Source organism: Camelus dromedarius, chromosome 4 (genome assembly GCF_036321535.1).
Source record: "Camelus dromedarius isolate mCamDro1 chromosome 4, mCamDro1.pat, whole genome shotgun sequence".
Lineage (NCBI taxonomy): Eukaryota > Metazoa > Chordata > Mammalia > Artiodactyla > Camelidae > Camelus > Camelus dromedarius.
The window spans coordinates 53,298,473-53,319,202 of NC_087439.1; the positions used below are offsets into that span (position 1 = coordinate 53,298,473).

Below are 20,730 nucleotides of genomic sequence, written 5' to 3' on the forward strand. Positions count from 1 at the left end.
ATCTGGTTTCTTTTTAACATAGTGCTTTAGAGATCTATTCATATTGTTGTGTGTATCAACAGTTCTTTTAATCTCTGAGTAAATTCCATTAAGTGACTATCCTACCATTTTGTTATTTATTTTCTGTTGATGAACATTTGAGCTGTTTTCAGTTTTTGGTTATTATGAACAAAGTTATTATGAACATTCTTGTACAACTCTTTGTAGACACGTGCTTTTATTTTTCTTGGGTATATCTTCTGAGTCATAGAAAAGATATACATTTAACTTTATTAAAAAATCTTGTTTTCCAAAACTGGTTGAATCGTTTTACACTGTCAGTGTCAATGTATTAGAGTTCTAGTTGATTCAAATCATTATCAGTACTTAGTATGATCAGTCTTTTTAATTTAAGCCATTCTGTGGGTGTGAAGTGGTACCTTCCTGAAGTTTTAATTGCATTTTTCTAAATAGTAATGATGTTGGGCTCCATTTTGGGGTACTTATGAACCAATCATGTGTCTTTTGTGAAGTGTGTGTCAAAACCTCTATTGCTTGTCTTTTTAAATTTTATTTTTAGTAGTTCACTTTATAGTTTGGATTAAAGTCATTTGTCAAATGTGTGTATTGCGAATATATTTCCCAGTCGGTGACTTGCCTTTTCATTTTCTTAAGAGTATTTTGTGGATGAGAAGTTTTTAAATTTTGATAAAACTCTGTTTATCAGTGTGTTCTTTTGTGGTTGGTGATTTATTTGCCCTAAGAAGTCTTTGCCTATTCTACAGTGAGCAAATTTGTGTTTTCTTCCAGAAACTATATCCATTTAGATTTTACATTTAGGTCTATGGGCTACTTTGAATTAACTTTTATGTATGGTGTTAGGAATGGTGTCCAGGTTTTGGTTTTGTTTTTCTGTAGAACATCCAGTTTTTCCAGCAATATTTGTTGAATATATCTTCCTTTCCTGCTTAATTTCTTTGGTACCTTTATTGAAATTCAATTGCTGTATAGGAGTGAACCTGCTTCTGAACTCTCTATTCTGTCTGCTGATTTATTTGTCTGTGAGTATGCTCATACTACACTAACTTAATGTTTGTGGCTTCATAGTTTATCTCAAATTAAGTTGCCTTCCAGCTATTTTTCTTCTTCAAGATTTTCTTGGCTATCCTAGTTCTTCTGAATTTCCATTTGAATTTTAGAATCAGCTTATCTACTTCTACAAAATAGTCTGCTGGAATTTTGACTGAATCTATAGATAAATTTGAGGATAATTAACATCTAAAAATACTGAGCTTTTTCAATCTATAAGCATAATATATCTCTTTATTTATTTAGATCTTCTTTAATTTCTCTCAAAGTATCATTTAGCATTTTTCGTTGTACAAGTCTTGTAAACCTTTCATTAAATTTATTCCTGAGAACTTGATGGGGTTTTGTTTAATGCTATTGTTTTTTCAGCCTCAAATTAGCCATTGACAGAATGTAAAAATACTATTTATTTTTGTAAAGGGACTTTGTCTCATACAATCTTACTAAACTCACTTATTAGTTCTAATAGTTTGCTTATAGATTTATCTGGATTTTCTCTTACGTAATCAGTTTTCTGTTTCTTTCCAAACAAAACACATATGATTACTACACAGGTTACTAACTTATAGCCTTAAGAAACTAAACTCATTGGTATGCAAATGAAAAAAACTGAGGTGTAAGAAATGGTATATTTAGTGAGTGCTTTGCTGAGCTAGTACACGGTCCTCCTCTGATTCGAAGGCCAGGAGTTTGTGACCAAACTGCCATTAGGTGAGAATAGGATGACTCTCAGAATTAATGTCCCACTTCTATGCCTGACAAGTTAAATTCAGCTACGTTTCCAAAGCAGCTTCAATCCTAGGATGCTCCTCAGCAGTGTCTGCTCCCTATGTACTGAAAAGTTGTAAATAGGTTGCCTTTTTGAAATTCACACAAATTTTTTTTTTATTCTTGGAATTAAAAGAAAATCCTGGAATAACTGTAGGTGTGAGTCTCCTGATCGTGTCTTATGTCTATCCATAAACCTTACTTTAACCCAAGAACATGTTTTTTGCTTGTTTTAAATTTTTATTAGTGTTCCTCCAATAATTAGATTTTAGTTCTTACCAGTGACTTCTGTCCATTTATCCAAAAAGTATTTAAGCTGTATGTTTCCAGTACTGCAGTAGGTCCTGGATTATGAAGTATAAGCAAAAACAAATCCATTTCCTGCTCTTATGATACTTCAAGTTGAGTGAGAGGACTGCTATTTAGTTTTGTGTGTGGTTCAAATTCTCAGTTCCTAAGCTATAGGTCAGAGAATAGGGAATAAATAAAATATCAATCCCCTGCCACTTTTTTTTCCAAGCAGGTGACTCTGCTGGATCACGCAAGGCAAATATAGGCTGGCCATAAATCTCATTACTTAGTGTATATTATCCCTACATTCCATTAACAGCATGTCAGACTGCACTGACTTTCAGAATTATTGAGTTTCCATCTCTTTTGGGGGAAATCAGGAGAAGATGTGTCAAAACCTATAAGTCAGATTATTTTAAGACAGAATTTTAAATGACCTTTTAATGTAATCAATTTGTATTCCTAAGTATTTTTCCTAATTTCTAATGCTTTCTGATATTTTTCATTAGATTTCATTTTAAGTCGCCTGGAAATGAGCATTATTGTTCAAACCAGTTATCCTTACTGAACAATTTCATAATGCATTGTTTTTTAAAAAATATTCCACTTTTCTATAACTATTACTATCACTATTTTTAAAATATAATCCTTGTTTTGAATCAAAACACACCCTTACAAGTGACTCTATAGAGAAAAATAGCCCATACTAAGACAAATTATCTGCACACAAAGTTAGTTACAAATGTCAGAAGAAAAACTCTTCATACCAACTTGCTCAGCATCTGATTTTCTGCTAATTCTCTTTAGTGGAGTACCCATTTCCTGTGGATAAGTTTTATACTTATTTTTTAAAATCACAAAATAATTGCTGCTTCTCTAGATGATTTTGAACTCTAGGTGAAAATGTTTTGTGCATCAATTTCGAGTCTTTTTTGGCATCCATCTCTTCATTTTGTTTCTAAAATGGATATATTATTTGCAGAAGAATTATATGCAGATTACTGCTTGTAGTGTCATTTATTCTTTTTCAAATTACACAGTTCTCCCTCAGTTCAGGAATCATTTACATTATAAAAGATATATACAAGAGGAAGTAATTAATTTGCTTTTATTATAAGCCCCAGAATCCTCTGTCCTAATGTTATGTCAGTGCTTTACTCATGTCTGACCTTGACCTCATCAGTAGGGACAAGAAAATGAAGGGACTTTCCTCTGTCTGTGTCTGACCTACAGTTCTGGAAGATCAGCTAGTAGCAGTAGAACATTATTTTGAATTTTAGTTGGCAGGAGGAAAAAAATGTGAGAGAGACTAGTTTGATGCTAAAGATCACTGTGTCTGGGAATCTGTTCTCAGTGGAAGAACGGATTGTATTTTTCAGCATTTACAGAAAGAATTTTCAGTTGCATGCTTCTCTCCCCCAAAAACAAACTCATGGTGTTTTGGGTTCCTCTATTTGTTACTTCTTTCTGCTAAATGGTTTCTGATTTGCCTGAAGAAAAGAAGCATAATCCAATGCACTGTTCCTTACCAATGAGTTTGGAGGTTTGTGTGTGTAAAGAAGGAATTGATGTCTCAAAATATTCATGGGTTTTTCATTTTTCCTTGTGGACTTATTTCAGGGATACAAAGTTATATGCCTATAGGGCCCAAGCAGGTAAAAAAAAGTCATGATTCCAGCTTGGTATAAAGCACTAGAGATTGGTGGGTCCTCGAGATTACAAGCCTCAGCTAAAATCCTTCCAGTCCTAATTTTTAAACATTGCTTTAGCTAAACTGAACACTGGGGAGGGAGAGGGGGAGATAAGGACGTTTCAGCCATGAAGACAATGGTTTCTTGCTTTTATCTGGGTGGCTGGCATGAAGTACCTTCTCTCTTTAATTCTATGAATGGCTCTAAGAGGGAAGTATCACTGTCCCCATTTGATCAATGAACAGAGAGACCAGTAATGTGTAGATGTACTTATAAGCATATGTAAATAAATATGCCTACATGTACTTATGTAGATTATTATATGTATAGCTATGTGAAAGGTAGAATCGCATAGCAAAAGTACCATCAAATTAAGAAACAAACTGGACTTCAATATCGCTTCTGCCACCGATTTCACATACTATATGGTGGAATCACTTAGCCCTTCTTTGCCTTTTTTTTCTTCTGTAAAATGGGGATTTGTCATATTTTTTAAAAATTAAGAGAGGCAATATTTGTGAAACTACTTGATCAACATAAAAAAGTTAAAGTAAACCAAGGTATGAATTAACTTTCACAGAGTATGGACATCCATGACTCTATAGAGACAACCTGGGAGTGGATGTGGGAGATAGGTGCTGTAGAACTAGGTTAGGCAGAATAAAGATCTCCCAAAGATGTCCCCATCCTAATCCCAGGATTTATGAACATGTTAAGGTACCTGGCATAAAGGAATTGAGATGCAGATGGAATTAGAGTTGCTAATCAGATGCCCTTCATATAAGGAGATTATCCTGGATTTTCGGTGTAGTATGCCAGTAGAGAAGGACTCAACCTGCCTGTGAATGCGCGCAGCTTCTAGGAGCTGGAAGCCTCCAGAAAAAACACAGCCCTGCTGACACTTTGATGTCAGGCCAGTGAGACTCATTTCCAAACTTTGACCTCCAGAACTGGAGCATAATAAATTCGTGATGTTTAAGCCATGAAGGTCGTGGTAATTTGTTACAACAGCAGTTGGAAACTAATACAAGAGCTGATGACAGAGAGGACCCGTAAATGATCCCTGCCATGTGTCTGAAGGACTCCCCACCAATTCACAGGAAAGTCAGACTGAATACCATCAGACTAAGCCTTTTCCTTTGAGTCTGGCGGCTTTCTGGATACTTGTCTTGGGCCATTTCACCACTGTAGAAATCAGAGAGGATTCTCTGGACAGGAACTCATGAAAAGAGGACACCTTTGAGGGTGATAAATATGTCATTTGCAACCTACCAAGTGTACACTTTAAATATTTGCCATTTATTGAATATCAGTTGTACCTCAATAAAGCTGCCTTTAAAAAATGAAATGTGGACTCTTCTGATTTTCAAGTGTCTCTCACTCTGCCAAGTACAGCAGTGGGCTCAGAAGTATCAGTGGTGATGTGGGCCATGTCCTGTGATGTAGGCCATGAATTTTATGTGGTTCACAACTTGCTTCCCAGCATGAGTCCTGAACTATAACTTCTTAGCGGCTGTAAAAAGAAGGTTTGGGGTTTCACTTGGCACCTTATTTTCTCAATGTAGCAATAGCTAATTCTCTCTTTTCCCTTCAGATCTTTCTTGTAGTAGAGAAGCAGAAATACATCCATGTGCCTCCCCCTGAGCGTCCATTGTCTTATCCTGTCATGACCAGGAGGGAAAGGCTGCCCTTGTCTCAGGGGTGTGGGGGAAACAAAATAAATGCCGAGTTAATCCAACCTGCTTGTTGGGTTAACTCCACTCGTTAATGTCGCTCCTTCTGGGCTTTACTTCATTTCTGGAATTCACAGTTCAAGATATGGGACTACCTTGACACATGGCTGTGCTACCATATTAGAAGGAACTGACTTCTTAACGTTCCCCTTTTCCGCCTCTATCCACCTCCCATACCCACCACTCTGCCTCCAAGGACACACCACCTGCTTATTCGCCAGCTTCTAGGCTCTTCAGGTACAGTGAGCTTTGAGCTAATCATGTCACAAAATTTACTTTATCCACCTAAGTTAACTCCAGGTTGTCTCTATGAACTTGAACAGATCAGTTTCTGTTCTCTTGTCTGTAAAATGGAAATGATATTTTCTAGCTGCTCCCTTCTTCATACTGATAAACAGGAGGCTGGAAATATCCACACAGTTCTGAGTTCCTCAGAAATGTGGCTAAATAGAAATTATGTGATACATGTAAGTATTCATCATAGACATGCCTAATGGGGAAAAAAAGCTACATGAAGAAAGAGAGTGTTATGGTCATTAGGGAGAGTTACAGCGAATTCCCCAGGTTCTTTTTAGAGCAGAAGTTAAGCCCGAGTCTCATTCGTGGAATGTGCCCAATCCACTCAATCATGTAACCTCTGGGGGTGCTTCTTTTGGTTTAATTTGCTTCCTCTGGATACCCCCAAATTTCATAGTATTTTCACAAAAATAGTTGTATTCATCCCAATGTTTTTCTCCTTTCATTATTATTTTTTCCCTTGAATATAAATGTATTTGTTGAAACGTATTTGCATCAGTAATGATGGACTTGCCATGATATTTCAAAATTATATTTTGTATTAGTAAGTATATTACAAAATTGTGTTTCTGGTCTCTCTTTAGAGGCAAGAAGAAGGGTAGCATTTGAATCAAGGCTATGAGGTAAACCTTTCTTTCTCTCTCTCTGATAGATACACACACGTTCTTGTATACACACGTGCCAACACAGACACAAACACCCCACCGCCAGGAGGAGATGGCTGTATATTGAACCTGAAGAAGACCTCAACTACCACTCACTCTTTGAAATCCTTTGTATATTCTTAAGCCTTTAGAGTTCAGTGTTGTTTTTATCTGCTCTCCTTTCGGGTAATGAAAGAGATACGTACAACATTCTGTATATTAATGCCATAAATGTCTGCCTCTGGCAAAGCCTTAATGTATGAACAAAAAAAGGAATTGTTCACACAGCAAAACATACGATGAGAAATGAATATCGGTGGTGGAAACCTCTCTGTTAGAGGGAATTTCAGATCATTTCAATGTTTACATTTGCAACTCAAACATATTGACAGAGCAATGCAAATAGATGTACACTAGGAGATGCAGGAAGAAAATTATTTGCACAGATACTGCAAAGATTTTCTAGCTGTGTGAGAAATGAAAATGCATTTTTGGCATATTTGGTAAACTGAATGTTATTAAGAGGACAAACCTCATGTAAAAGGGAGATAAGCAGAAATTGATTTGAATATTATTGCAGGGCAAAGTAAATAATCTTGATGCATTCAACCTTTATAAATGTGCAAAACCAGATTAATTTTCCCAATTACAAACTTTAATAATATTGAATTACTTTTAAAACATAGATTAGGATATGAGATTGAGGGTAATAATAATCCACAAATGTGTTCTAAAGGATATTAATAAATCTTTGATTAAACAAATTAGGGAGGAGATGGGGAAGAGAGGAAAGATGCTCTGCTAAATCAAGTTAAAGCAGTATCCTCAAGACTTCTCAAATCTTTAAAGGCTAATATATATACATTCTGAATCTCTAAATGGAAATAGAGTGTGCAATGTTTCCAAATTTTGTAGACCTGGAAACTTTGAAGGACCAAAAACTCTGAGGAACATAGAAGTAATTGAATGTCTTCCCAATTGATTTAGTCTTAGAGTTAAACTGAACTGCACATTCTTACTCTAGACACTGCTACAATGGCCACTATTGAAATCTGATTTTCTACAGATGAATAAAGGTTTATAGAAATTCAAGTAGAGGCATCATTGTTCTGCAGCTTGGTTCCTGAAACCCAGATCTCCATTGCTGAGAGTTGCAGTGGTTATGTCGGAGAATTGCTGACCAGATAGTCACAAGGAGTCATGACCAGGTGGTCTCATAATATATTGGTGAAGTCGCCATGATAGAGGTCCAGAAATTTGACTTTGTCATGACCAATATCGTAATATCAATCCCAAAGGTCAGGCTCAGATTAGTTCTTAAAATTGCATTTATTTATGATAAAAAACATAATTGTCAAGGCAACCCCCCCCCCATCTAGTACCTCTTCTCTTTATAGTTCAGTCTATCTAGGAAGCCAGATTAAATTCAGGTTATTGGGTGAGGGTGGATCAGAGCACGAGGAGCTAGTGATACGACCAACATCGTTAATGACAGGACTTCAGCCTCAGTCATAGTAGAGTATCATGGGACCCCTGCCTACTGCTTTTTCTATCACACTATTCTTCAGTGTGTTGTTCTTTTTTTTTTTTTTCTTTTTTCTAAACACTTCAACTTGACTTAGCCTGTGCTTCTTTACTTATGATAATGTGCTTTAAAGTGCATCAGCAGGCTTAGTTGTGATGTTTCAGTTAGACTTCACCTAAAGCTATACCCTCATAACTGGGTGGATTGGAGAAAACTATTATTGCCCACTCTGATTTTCCATATTTTTATCATGGTCACTTTATTCCCACATTCTGAGAATATCTTGCTATCATCTCTCTTTGCTTGCTATGGACCAAACCTGGTAAATTCAGACTTCTCCATTGCACTATTGCTTGCCTAGAGGTGTTAATTAATCAATTAGACACTGCCACTTACCTACATGTGTAGTATAGCGGAGCATGTGCCATACACATCCATTAGGATTTCCTCTATCACAGTGAAGAGGAGGGAAGAACAGAAGTGCTGAAGAGCTTGTGCCTCTGGAAGCAGCTCACAACCAATAACAAACAAACTTCAGTCTCCTCATCCCCAGATATGACACCTCTGAGGTTTATTTTGCATCATCTCCCAGAAGTCTCCAGTGGGATTAAGTCACAATTGCCCACAACAGCAACCTGCTCATTAAACACTTCACAGATTGTCTTTCTTTCCCTATTTCATTTATCCACTCCTGGGCTGATGTTTTCTAGGATCACTTCCCAAATAACTTACCTGCACCTCAAATTCCAGTCTCTGAGTTCCAGCAGAACCCAACCTAAGACAACATGTAACTATAGAGCTCAATTAGAAATCTAGTCTGGCCCCAGAAATGTTGACTTTCTTCCTGGTGCTTCAATTCATTTTAAGTCATTTTAATTACCTATGCCTGGACTTATGTAACTCTGTAGAATTTATATTTGCTTATGTATTATTGACCAATCCCTGACATGTAGTGACTACTCTACCTTTCTTGTGAAAAACACTCTTAAATCAGTTGAGTCAATGTTCTGCCTGTGGTTTGGTCCATGTAGAACATACTGCTCATATCATGAAGGGAAGCCAAATGACAGTGTTCAGAACAGCTTGGCTGACTTACCTGTGTTGGTGATAAGGCAATAAAATAGCTTGGTGAAGCTCCGTCTCTCTTTTCCCCCTCTCTTGCCTATAGATGAATAAAAGGTTTAGTTTAGGATCTAGTTTTCCAGAAATATAGTTCAGTTTCTAATTGTAGTGCATTATTTTTGGTAGAACATATTTTTGATGGTGTTATACATGCTGAAGGGTTAATCCCATTTTTGGAAACTGAGCAAGAGGTAAATAAGTAACTATAACATGGGACAAATCAAGATCCAGGCACTGCTCTGCTTTCTACAACTATTATCTTGCTTATAACAGAAGGAGAATGCATTTAGTGTTTTTTAAGGAATTTTTCTAAATCTAAAATTTTAATTTCTGTGACTCTAACTACCAAAATTTTTTATTGTCAGATGTTATAAAATTGATAGAAATTATTATTAAAATAAAAGGGAAAGATTTGCTTCTATATCGTAGAAACTAGAATATACAAGATTATTTCCTTTTTTTGCATTTGAAAATTAGCTTTACGTTAATTTTAGGCTAACAGTGTTTAAAAAATAACTTCTCATCTAGGTCAGGATGGAACATCAGAAAGAATGTATATATTGCTATTTTATTTCATCTTTTAAAAAAACTTAAAGATCCAAACTGGAAGGTGTACTGCAGTGATTCCAAATATTGATATAAGACACGAAAAAGTCATGTTTTGATTTAAAAGGATTGCTAGTTTGGTTGAACCACTATTCTTTTATTGGAAGGCAAGGAGCCAGACCCTGCAAATAACATAGTTGGTTGATGTGTTAAGGTAGATCTTTACCTCTTTGGCATGATACTTAAGGATAGGTTAGACTAATTTATAGGATGAAATGGCCTTTACAATGAAAAAACAAACTATCAAAATTGTTGAAATGTCCTTAAAAGCCTTTAAACTTTACATGGCTCTGAATTCCTTTGTGTAAATTAATCAGAAATATAAGGATTTTGTTATCTTAAAATATATTTTTATTTTTAAAATGAAGAGCTATGCCTTCCAGTATGAAATTGAAATATTCAATGTAGAGTATATGAAAGGTATATTGATGTTAAACTTCTTAAATTTTATTACTATATTGTGTATTGTGGATATGTGATTAAACAATTTTGGTCTTAGGAAGTGCATGCTGAAGTGTTATGGGTTTATAAAGCTACCACATGACTTTATAAAGAAAGAATATAATAAAGCAAATGTGGGGAAGTGTTAAAAATGCATAAAATTAAAAAAAACCCCAGCAGCATCACTTCATGATGTCTAAGAAGCTATAAACATAGCAGGGAGCTCTTCAACTGGACAGAACTTATCCTTTGAAAGGTGTTGTCACTGACCATGGGAGACTTATGATCTTCAATCTTCCCCAGAAAATGAAAGACCAGCTTTGAAGCTGATGTTTCCATAGCCTTTCAGTAGAGGTGGATAAGTAAAAGACAAACCCAAGCTAGCATTCAGTGACCTGAGAGAGAACTCTATTGCAACTAGATTCCAAACAAAGTTCATCCTTGGGCCAGTCTGACACCTGCTGGAATGTTCAGTGTCCTTGGCAGGGTCCACGCTCCATTGGATTGTTCTTCACATGTCTTTCTGGATCTTAGTTATGTCACCTGTAGCCCCTTTTCTCTCAGCAAGGACCTGTTTGTCCTACTTAGTTTTCTCAAATATTCCAACATATCCATGCTCCTATATTTCAACATATCTTAGCAAAAGGACCCTATTCTTCTTCAGGAACATCTGCTTGTGTTCCTAGACTTCTCATGTAGGAAATGTAAATTACAGAACTCCTTTCTGAATACTTCTGGACATGGGAAATAGTTCCCTGCCAAATAGATTCCTAAAACAATTAGTAATGAAAAGCAATAATTTTTCTGATATTCTTCATTTTCACATGTTCGTGAAACTCCCGTGGTCTTTTCTCACTGCTTAGGAAATATGGAAACATTTCAGGGAAGCATTGAAGGAATGAATTTATATGCCTAGGCTCTCATAAATCCTCAATTAAATGATAGATGTCTTTCATACAGAATAATATTTGTTTACATGTTTTTCTTTCTCAGACTGTGTCCTAATGGTTGCTCACCATTATCCTGCTAGTTTAAGCTTCTCAGAACCTGTGACACCCCGAATTTGGTCATCATATAATTTCATAGTGACATTTTTATTTTCTTTACCCCCGAGGGTTTAAATATCTGGATGTAGTCAAACTAGGTGGATAATAATAGGTTACGTTTATTGAGTCCTTGTTATTTGTGGTATTGTGCTGAGTTCTTTTCATGCATGATCTTACTTAATCTTCTCAATATCCTTAGAAGCTAGGTCCTTATTAATTAACCACATCTTACAAAGATGAAAGCTAAGGCCTAGATTATAAGTATCTTGGCCAAAGTTGTACAGCTAGTCCCTTGTAGAACTAGAACTCAAACTCACATAGACTGCAAATCTCTGAAGAGGCAATTTTATCTAACTACTCCATTTCTACTAAAGAAGTAATTTTCAAGGATCTACAGGGAAAATATTAATAAACTGGAAATAAATTACCAGCTGTCATGATCCTCTTGTAGCTCACAGATTGCACCCTTCTACCATATAAATACACATCAACAGCAAACATTTGGATACGCTCCAGTGTCAGTTAAAAGAAAATACAGAATAGAGAACACTATGTGAGCGTCTTATATTCAAACTTCTATTTCATTATTGTCCCCACAAATGCCTTTTCCTCCTCCAAACTGGTGTCAAGGAGTGGTTACTTGTTCACTTTTTCTTTTTTCTTTTTTTAAACTACATTTTGGGTTATATTTGTCAAACATTTTTGTGTTTGCCTCTTATGTGACTGAAATGATCAAACAAATCACTTGCCCTCCATTGGCATGCTGGGGCATATGGGGATGTACCACAAATGTTTCCTGAGTGTGCTGCCAAATTTTGTGCAATGTGTAAAATGTATTTTGGTTACCACTAAGGATGCATATGGTCACTGAAATATCTCTCAGATGGGATATGGAGGAAAAGAGGTCCCATAATTTGATCTGGAGCAGGTTAGGACTTGCTGAGATGGAGAAGAAGAAATAAAAGCTGGCTGGTGTATTTTCAAGGTGGCTTCAAAGTAAAATGGTGGGTTCCTTAGAAAAATCCAGATTTTTGTCACTTGGCTTCTTAAGAAAGAATATATCTGCAATAATCAGTTATTCTCAAGCAGAGGCCCATTGCTAAAGGCCAACCTCTTAAATCCTGGGATGACTATGACTGCATTTATAGATTGGTGATATGTTGTTAGACTCTTAATGTGATCATGTGGTTATCACTGTAAGTGGTGACACATATCCGAAAAGTTCAAGACTGGCTGAAATGACTGTCTTCTGAAATAGACTGATTTTTGAATTTTGTGCATAAGACTTACTTTAGAAAAAATTATCCTCCATCTTTTTCCTTCAAGCGACTTTCTTATCCTTCAGAACATTGGTGCCCTCTTGCCACCCTATAATTTTTCATGTTCCCCTCATTCTACCACACTTGAGTCTGAGCTCCTAAATAGTCATCTTCCTCATCATACTAGTTTCTGGTCAGACCTCAACAACCCAAACCAATTTAACTGCTTGGAATAATTGACTACCTGATAGTCTGTTAGTATTAGTAATCTAAATATCTGAGGTCTGTGGGCTTCAGGATCAAGTCTAATCTGTCACTTGGACAGAATTGCCAAGCTGATTTTGTATGCTTAGTCACTGCTATTGACTGAAAGATGCCTACCCATCCAAGCCACAAAAATGATCAATCTATAAATAACCATGTATATATCACACACCTATATTCACCTATCTACTATTTAGGAAGAAAAACAATCAATCTTTATATCTTTATGAAGAAAACCTGATTTTTACCTAAATTATTAAATGTTGATTCATTGAATAGTATTTTCTCAAATACTAGAAAAGAACATAAACAACCTTTGAAACATCAAAAAATCATGGAGCATATGCTTCATTGTTTTTAGAAGATCACATCTTGACACACTTAGACAGATGCCTCCCCCCAACCCCCATCCTCATAGGAGCTTTCACTTTCTTTTTTTTAATCAAATGCAGAAACTACTCTGCAAATGTGAGCCTCTCTTTGCCGATAAATGTGCCGCTCTTAGCCAAAAGCACAAATTTATATTTGTATGGCTCATCTCCAAATCCCACTAGTTGCCCTCAGTGAATGTGCTAATTGCATTTCTTAGCTCTCCATTTTCTTCGCTTAGCCTTTGTGGTTTTATGCACATTTTACTAGATGTTACACTTTCCTTGTGTTTAGCTTTTATTTGCATGACACCAAAGTGTGAGTCAGTTGGCTCGTTGCATTTTGCATACATCATGCATAATGAATACTAAAGTGAAGATTATCTTTTCACTGAGCAAAACTGAAAACATGTGTTTCTCTGCCAAATCTGCTTTGATGAAAACCAGAGAAACCTAAAATGTTGGGCAGTATAGGGTAAAGCAGTCTTTCTACAATCCAATCTTCTGAGCCATGGGAGGCTTTGTTTCTTGCCCTCTTTTATGTTATACATACCTCAGTATTCTTTAATTTTGACAAGTGAGATCAAAGAAAACCCTGCTTAAATTCTTTAATCAAAGTGCGAGGTGTAATGTTTGTAGATCTATGTTTCTGTACATGTGTAGTTATGGTTGCCATATGATTTTGCACTTTGATAAAATATGCTATATATGTTACATTATAATAATTCAGATTTATTCTTAAACATATAGAAAAGAGAAACGATCATAAAGAAATTGAAATAATCCCAAATCTTAATAGCGTTAGTATAATTTTTTTTAACATACCATTTTTCTTGTGCTAAATTCTTGTCTGCAATAAGGCTTTCTGTCTATTCTTGCCTCCTTCCGTGTCTTGTTTTCACTCTTTTAAGTTTACAATATGTTTTAATATCATAATATTGCAAATACACCCCTCATTATTTCAAATGGAATTGCATTGCTTCTCTGGAATAATTTGTGAGAGAACTTTGTGCCACCATCCAGTACAGGAAAAAAAATCATCCTGGAGTTTTTCTGTTGCTTCTCTTTCCCACTTTGGAAAGAAACTCAGCCTATGCAGGGTTTCTTCTTGGAGAAGCACCTGCCACTGTGTTTTTCATCTATTTGCTGGCTTACTTGCTGTGGTCCCTGATCAATGACCCTGCCTCACCAAGTTATGAGCTGTTGAGGTTTCCTCATATTATTTCAGAGGCACCCTATACTTTCTCAAAAAGGAGAACATAAATCTCTTTATGTTGGGTCCCCCTGCATAGTTCTAGCAGAAAGCCCCTGAAGCTTAGGGTCTGGAGATAGTAACTTTCAACCTTTACGGCATGAATGTACGTTATAGTTGGCAGAATAACGGCCCCTCAAAGGTGTTCATGCACCCAGGAACATGTGAATATGTTACCTTGCCTAGCAAAGAAGACTTTGAAGATCTGATTCAGTTGAGAACATTGAGATGGAGAAATTATCCTGGATTATCCAAGTGGGTCCAGTCTAACCACTTGGTGCTTAAAGGTGAAGAAGCTTTCACAGCTGTGGCCAGAGGGAGATAAGACTAGGAAAAACACTCAAAGAGATGCTTTGAAGACAGAGAAGAAGGGGCCTCAAGCTAAGGAATGTGAGAGGTCTCTAGAAGATGGAAAAAAGCAAGGAATCGAATTCTCTCAGTCTCCAGGAAGAAATGCAACCCTGTCAACACCTTGATTTTAACCTAGTGAAACCCATATTAGAATTCTGATTTGTAGATAATACATTTGTATTGTTTTAAGTCACTTGAATTTATGGTAACTTGTTATAGCAGCAATGAAAAATGAATACCCTGCTTTTCTCCAGTTTTTTGTTTTTGTTTTTTAAATTCCATTGGACATTTCCCTGGGATTGCTAGATAGAAGGGAGGTGCAAGGGAGTTAGATACCTGTGCTCTTTGGCCATGATACTGAAAAGGTCTGTAGCAGGAGCATTCCAGAAGGGAGGGAGGGTGGAAGGGAAGAAGGAAAGAAGGAATAAAGAAAAAGAGAGGAAAGAAAGAGAGAGGGAGGGCTGGAGGGAGGTTGGTTCTTTTAATATCGTGGTTACATTCCAGTTTTAGGTTTTGCCCCCAAGAAGTTGAAATTTGCCAAATAATCTTTTTAGTTTGGGGAGAGTCTTAGTCTGACATGTGACAGCAGAGTGGTCTGTACAACGGTAGTTGTATCGCTGGCAAGAGACAGGAAGGACCGTGGTCTACATCGTCACACATACAGACTTGACTGCTAGTTTTAGCTACACGTAATTGAAAGGATTCCTGAATTCCTTCTGTTACCATATTGAAATATACAAAATTCTGTTTTCCAAGTATAAGCATTGGTAAAAACTTGTCTCATAAATTACAAAATAAAATTATTTATCTACCAAGAGCTTCTAAAGAAATCATCTATGACTTTTTTTATTATAATAGAATTCTACTTAAACTGATGAAAACTGTTCCTGAAGAAAAAAGAATCCTAAAATGTAATACTTCCTTTCTGTTTTGTTTTTTTTTTAAGTATCCAAAACTTGAGAATAAGAAAAGGACACTGCATGTCCTTTCAGTGTCCTTTCAATGGCACATCCTAGGACTATATAAGTCTGTGGAGGATGTACTTTTGTTGCACTTACTACTTACTATTGATTAAGGCACAGCTTTGTAAATTGCATGTGAAATTATGTATTTTTGTCCAATAGAGATGCAAATTCTTTCTTTACAGTAGAAAAGGTAACCACAAAGGTTGTGTTTTATTGCTGACATTAATCAATTTTGTCTCTAACTTAGCCAACTTATTTCGCTTACTTCAGTGTTCCTTTCCCGACTAATGATATAAACTGCTGGTCATAAAATTCTTCACTAAGTTTACCACTGTGCTGGTTTACTCTTTAATGGGTTAAAAAATCTTTGACATATGTTCATTTTATATTTGTATGAGTCATCTTTTTAAATTTTTGAAAATTATATTTTGGCATTCTAAAATATTTTAGCTATATGTGTATGTTTCTGTGTGTATGTGTATGTGTGCATGAAACTACCAATGATGTCATTTAAGCAATATTAATAAAGGGATTGTATGTTGGTCTTAATTATATTTGTAATTATGTTTGTGTATATATGCATATCCATATATATGTTAGAAATATTAAGAAATATTTGAAGACGTCTAGACAGTACTTAATGTCTGAAATTCAGTTGCCAAAAAACTACTAAACATAATAAATTATGAAGTTATACATTATTTCTTATTCTGGAACAAAAATATTTATAGAAATATTTTTTGTAAAGCCAAAATGTGGAATCTAGATTTTGAATTTAGGGTCTGAGAAAATTATTTCTTGTTCTCTTTTACCCTTCATATGGAACATATGCAACAATTTTTAATCAATTTTTAATTTATAATTTAAATACTAAGCAACGAAGAGATTTACATAAAAGATTTTATAACTACAGTCATTTTCACTGTAGAACTGTGGTTTCTTATTATTTCTAGCTCTTAAAATGTTAATGTACTACATAGCTGTGTGATTTTACAGGACAGTTTAATTCCCCTGAAAATATAGACCTGAGTGAAGAGTCCAAATTAAAAAGAAATTAATATGTTTCAAATATTAAGTTATTTTTCTGATCCTCTGAGTTCTGTAATATCTAGGCCTGTTGAAAATTTTACTCAAAGAAAGCTACCAACAACCAATCCTAGTTGGGAATTTTTCACATTACCAGAAAATAAAAATGGTTTTAGAATGGGTATTTCGTGTTTGTTTCATTATATTAATTACCAACAAATATTACAATAATCAAAATTCTGTTGGCATAGAAACTAGCAGAAACCTATCCATCAAATACACCAGCTCTTTACCAGCTCTTTCTACACAGAATAAAAATCTTCATCATTTGCTCTTCCCAGAATCTTTCTAGTTTGGGACCACATGCTACTTAAAAGGCTAAATTAATCCATACATGTGAAAATTTTACTTGAGAAGTTTTAATAATAAATAATATTTGAATTCCAAGTTTGATATACCTATTTTATAGAAGCAAAAGTTACACTGAAATTATAATAGCAGATTTGGGCTTTCATGACAAGTTCAGAAAACCTAAGTTTTTTGCCCTGCACTGCCCAAAATGCTAACACCTCTCCACATGTGATATTTGCACATAAGATTAAATTAATTAAAATTAAAGAAAATGTGACATTCAGTCCTTTATTGCACTAGCCACCTTTCTAGTGCTCAACATCGTCACGTCGTTGGTGGCTCTACTATTGGACAGGGCAGATACAGAACATTTCCATCATTGCAGAAAATTCTACTTGACAGTGCTGTTCTAGACTTCTGTCTTGTTGATCATACTTCTTCCTCTTTTCAAATGTAAAGGATAAATTTGATCTAAAGCTTAAGCAATATAAGACTGAACAGATAACATATAAGAGAACAAGCTCAACATCCTTAAATCATGAAGCAGAGAATTTCAATATGCTTCACATTTATCTATGTTTTAAGTGCAGAGAACATTCTCTACCTAGTCTTTTTTTTTTTTTGAGCTTTTATATTTGAATTTATTCTTCATTTAACTTTTAAAATACTACTATAGTTGAATATTAAAACAAAAACAATAGCAAGTAGTGAGCATATTATGATTATAGTCCTTCACTCATTCACTACTGCAAATAAAATGCCAGTAGTGAGTATATTCACTGGCCTCATTAAGAGGTCTGACACTAAACACAGCTCCAAGGATGATGTTCATCATCTTCATATGCTTCTCAATTGTAATGGTGCCATCTTTCCTGATTTGGATTAAAGTCCACTAGCTCTACCTGGTCCATTTCATCAGTCTCTTCTACTTCCTTCCTCTCAGGTAGGAGTTTTTCCAGCAAAGAGAGTTTATCAGGGTAGAGGAGGTCATTCTCAGGAAAGTTTACCTTAAATTCAATGATTAAGTGACCCTTTTCACATGGTCTACAATAAATTGGCATTCCTTCATTTAGCACACACTTGATATCTACATGCTTGGCAATCTGACCTGCATGAGAAGTGATGACTCTTGTTTAGTTGTCAATAGTAGATGTTGGCTTTTGGAAGCCACACAATGCCTCAACCAGCTGTATGTCCATACATATGAAAAAGTCTTCTTGTTGAGTAAAAATAGCATGGACTTCTGATCTAAAACAATGATAGTATCTCCTGGCTCCAGTCCTAGTTCTTGGTCTCCTTCACCATAGAATGCTATCTTCTGGCCATCTTTTATGCCTTTGTCAATATGAACTTCTAGAATTATCTTCTCTCGAACTATCTTCCTTCCATTGCAGCTTTACATCTGTCTTTAGGACTGATCCACTCCCTGTGGCCCTGGCACTCCATACATACAGACTGAATTTGCTGAACCATTCCCGGTCCTATCTGATTAATTCTTACTTGCATTGCAGTACCACAGCAATTGGGACAGCATTCTACTGCTCCTTTCTTACCAGCTTGGCCTTCACATTTGTCACAAATCACATTCTTTTGCAGTGCTTGTTTTCTTGTTGCACCATTATATAAATCTTCCAAGGTTACCAAGAGTTGATGTACAACATTTTAACCTCTCCTTTCTCTCTGCATCCTTCCTCCTCCTTCAAAAAACATATCAGAGATATCCACAGGGGAGCCAAAACTGTCCCCAGCTCCACCTTCTTTAATTGCCTGTTCTCCTTCTTTGTCAAATAATTCCCTTTGGTTTGCATCAAAGAGCACTTCATAAGCTTGACAAATGTATTTAAACTTCTCTCCTCCATTTGGGTTCTTATCAGGTTGGTACTTCAAGGCCAGCTTCCTGTAAGCCTTTTTCAACTCTTTGTGGTGGCATTGGGTTTGACCTCCATGCTTATTCTTTAGACTAAAATGCATAGAATATTCTTCATCCATTCTCAAGATTTCTTAAAATTGTTTTGATTTTGAGTGAGGGTCATTTATAATATTAATGAAAATTAATAAATATCCAATTAAAAATCAAACATCCATAGAAAATAAATGGTATTTTATCAATTCAGAATTCACTACTCTTGACCAAAAACCAATAAAAATCAGAATATGGATAATTTTATCTCATGATGCTTTGTTTTCCACACTGCAAAAATATTTACTAATTTTCTTTAATACACCTATGATTTCCATTTATTGGGCCAAATTCAGTAGTCATTACTCATTACCTCAGCAAGAATGAAAGTTTAAGTCAGTGCTTGTTCCAGGCATCTTTTTTCCTGTCCATTCTAATGATAGGCAGTTGCATCATACTGGTGGTGATTGTGATTGCTTTAAAATAATTTAATTTAAATGATTTCTGCAATAAAATAAAGGTAAAATGGAATATCTACTATTTTATACCTAGGGACTTCACATGACATTTATCACTTCTTAATATTAATCCTATGTTTTAATCTTTTTGTAGATCAAGTTATGTTTATTCAACTTAATGGAAAGAATGTAGAAACTCTTTAGAATCCTAAAGAAACCTTCCTTTTGTAATGATTCATAGTGTTATTATTTAGAATTTTAATTATAGAGATTTTCATGAAAATTAACATAGCCTGATAAATTGCAAATGTATAAACAGTTTTCCAGAGTTTTCAAGCAGTCAAAGGAAACCTCTGTGACATTTTTTTGAGAAAATATGCAAAGAGAGGAATATTACTGATATTCTACTTCTCCCAAGATCTAGATAACCCAACATTGTATGTGAAGAAAAAGTTAATTTGAGTCTTGAGCTAGAGATTCTGATGATTTAAATGTTATTTTAGGAGACAAAATAGATGGTAAAATGACAATACATTGTATTTAAATATCACATATGTGTATGTGTGTTTAATGTAATTTCTCATGTAAAAAGAGCCCAACTGAGTAATTTTAAAATCAAATATTGGCAATAGGGGAAACATTAACCTAAACCAAAATTAAAATATGTGTTTTTCATTAAATTATATTGATTTAAATAAAACCACTTTTATTCAAATCACTGATGGAACAGTGAAAGTTTCATAATCTTGCCTAGTTACAGCAATCAAAAAGTGAAGTTCTAAGCCTGAGAAAATGATTATATCTCTTGTAGATTACATGAAATGCACATAATCTTGAGTTAAAAGCACTCTAATTTCCAACCAATATTTAAAGTAGAACAAAGTGCTGTTATGAAAGAGTGGTTAACTATCAGATTTATCAATGTAATTAACTGCATTAACAGATTGAAAAGAAAATTTGTGTTATCATCTCATAAGATGCATAAAAAAATTTGATGTAATAGACATTCAACTATGGTTTAAAAATAAAATCTTAGTAAAAGGAAATAGAAATTGCCCTTACGTTATAATGTATATTTAGCAAAAACCTCTGGTAAACAGTAAAATGACAATACATTGTATTTAAATATCATATATGTGTCCTATCTGACACAGTATTTAGAAGCAGTCCTATCAAAGTCAAGAGGTAGATAATTCTGTCAGGTCTAGTACAATACACATTATTGTGAGGTTCTTACAGTAAGACAAGATGAGGAAAAAAGTGTAAAAAACAAAAACTGGAAAAAATGTTGCGTTCAGGCAGTA

At 35.0% G+C, this 20,730-nt stretch overlaps 1 pseudogene; it reads right to left on the reverse strand.

Annotated features, from left to right (window-relative positions):
• Positions 1–17,856: 17,856 nt before the first annotated feature.
• On the reverse strand, positions 17,857–19,103 carry LOC105099272 (dnaJ homolog subfamily A member 1-like; annotated as a pseudogene).
• Positions 19,104–20,730: the final 1,627 nt, after the last annotated feature.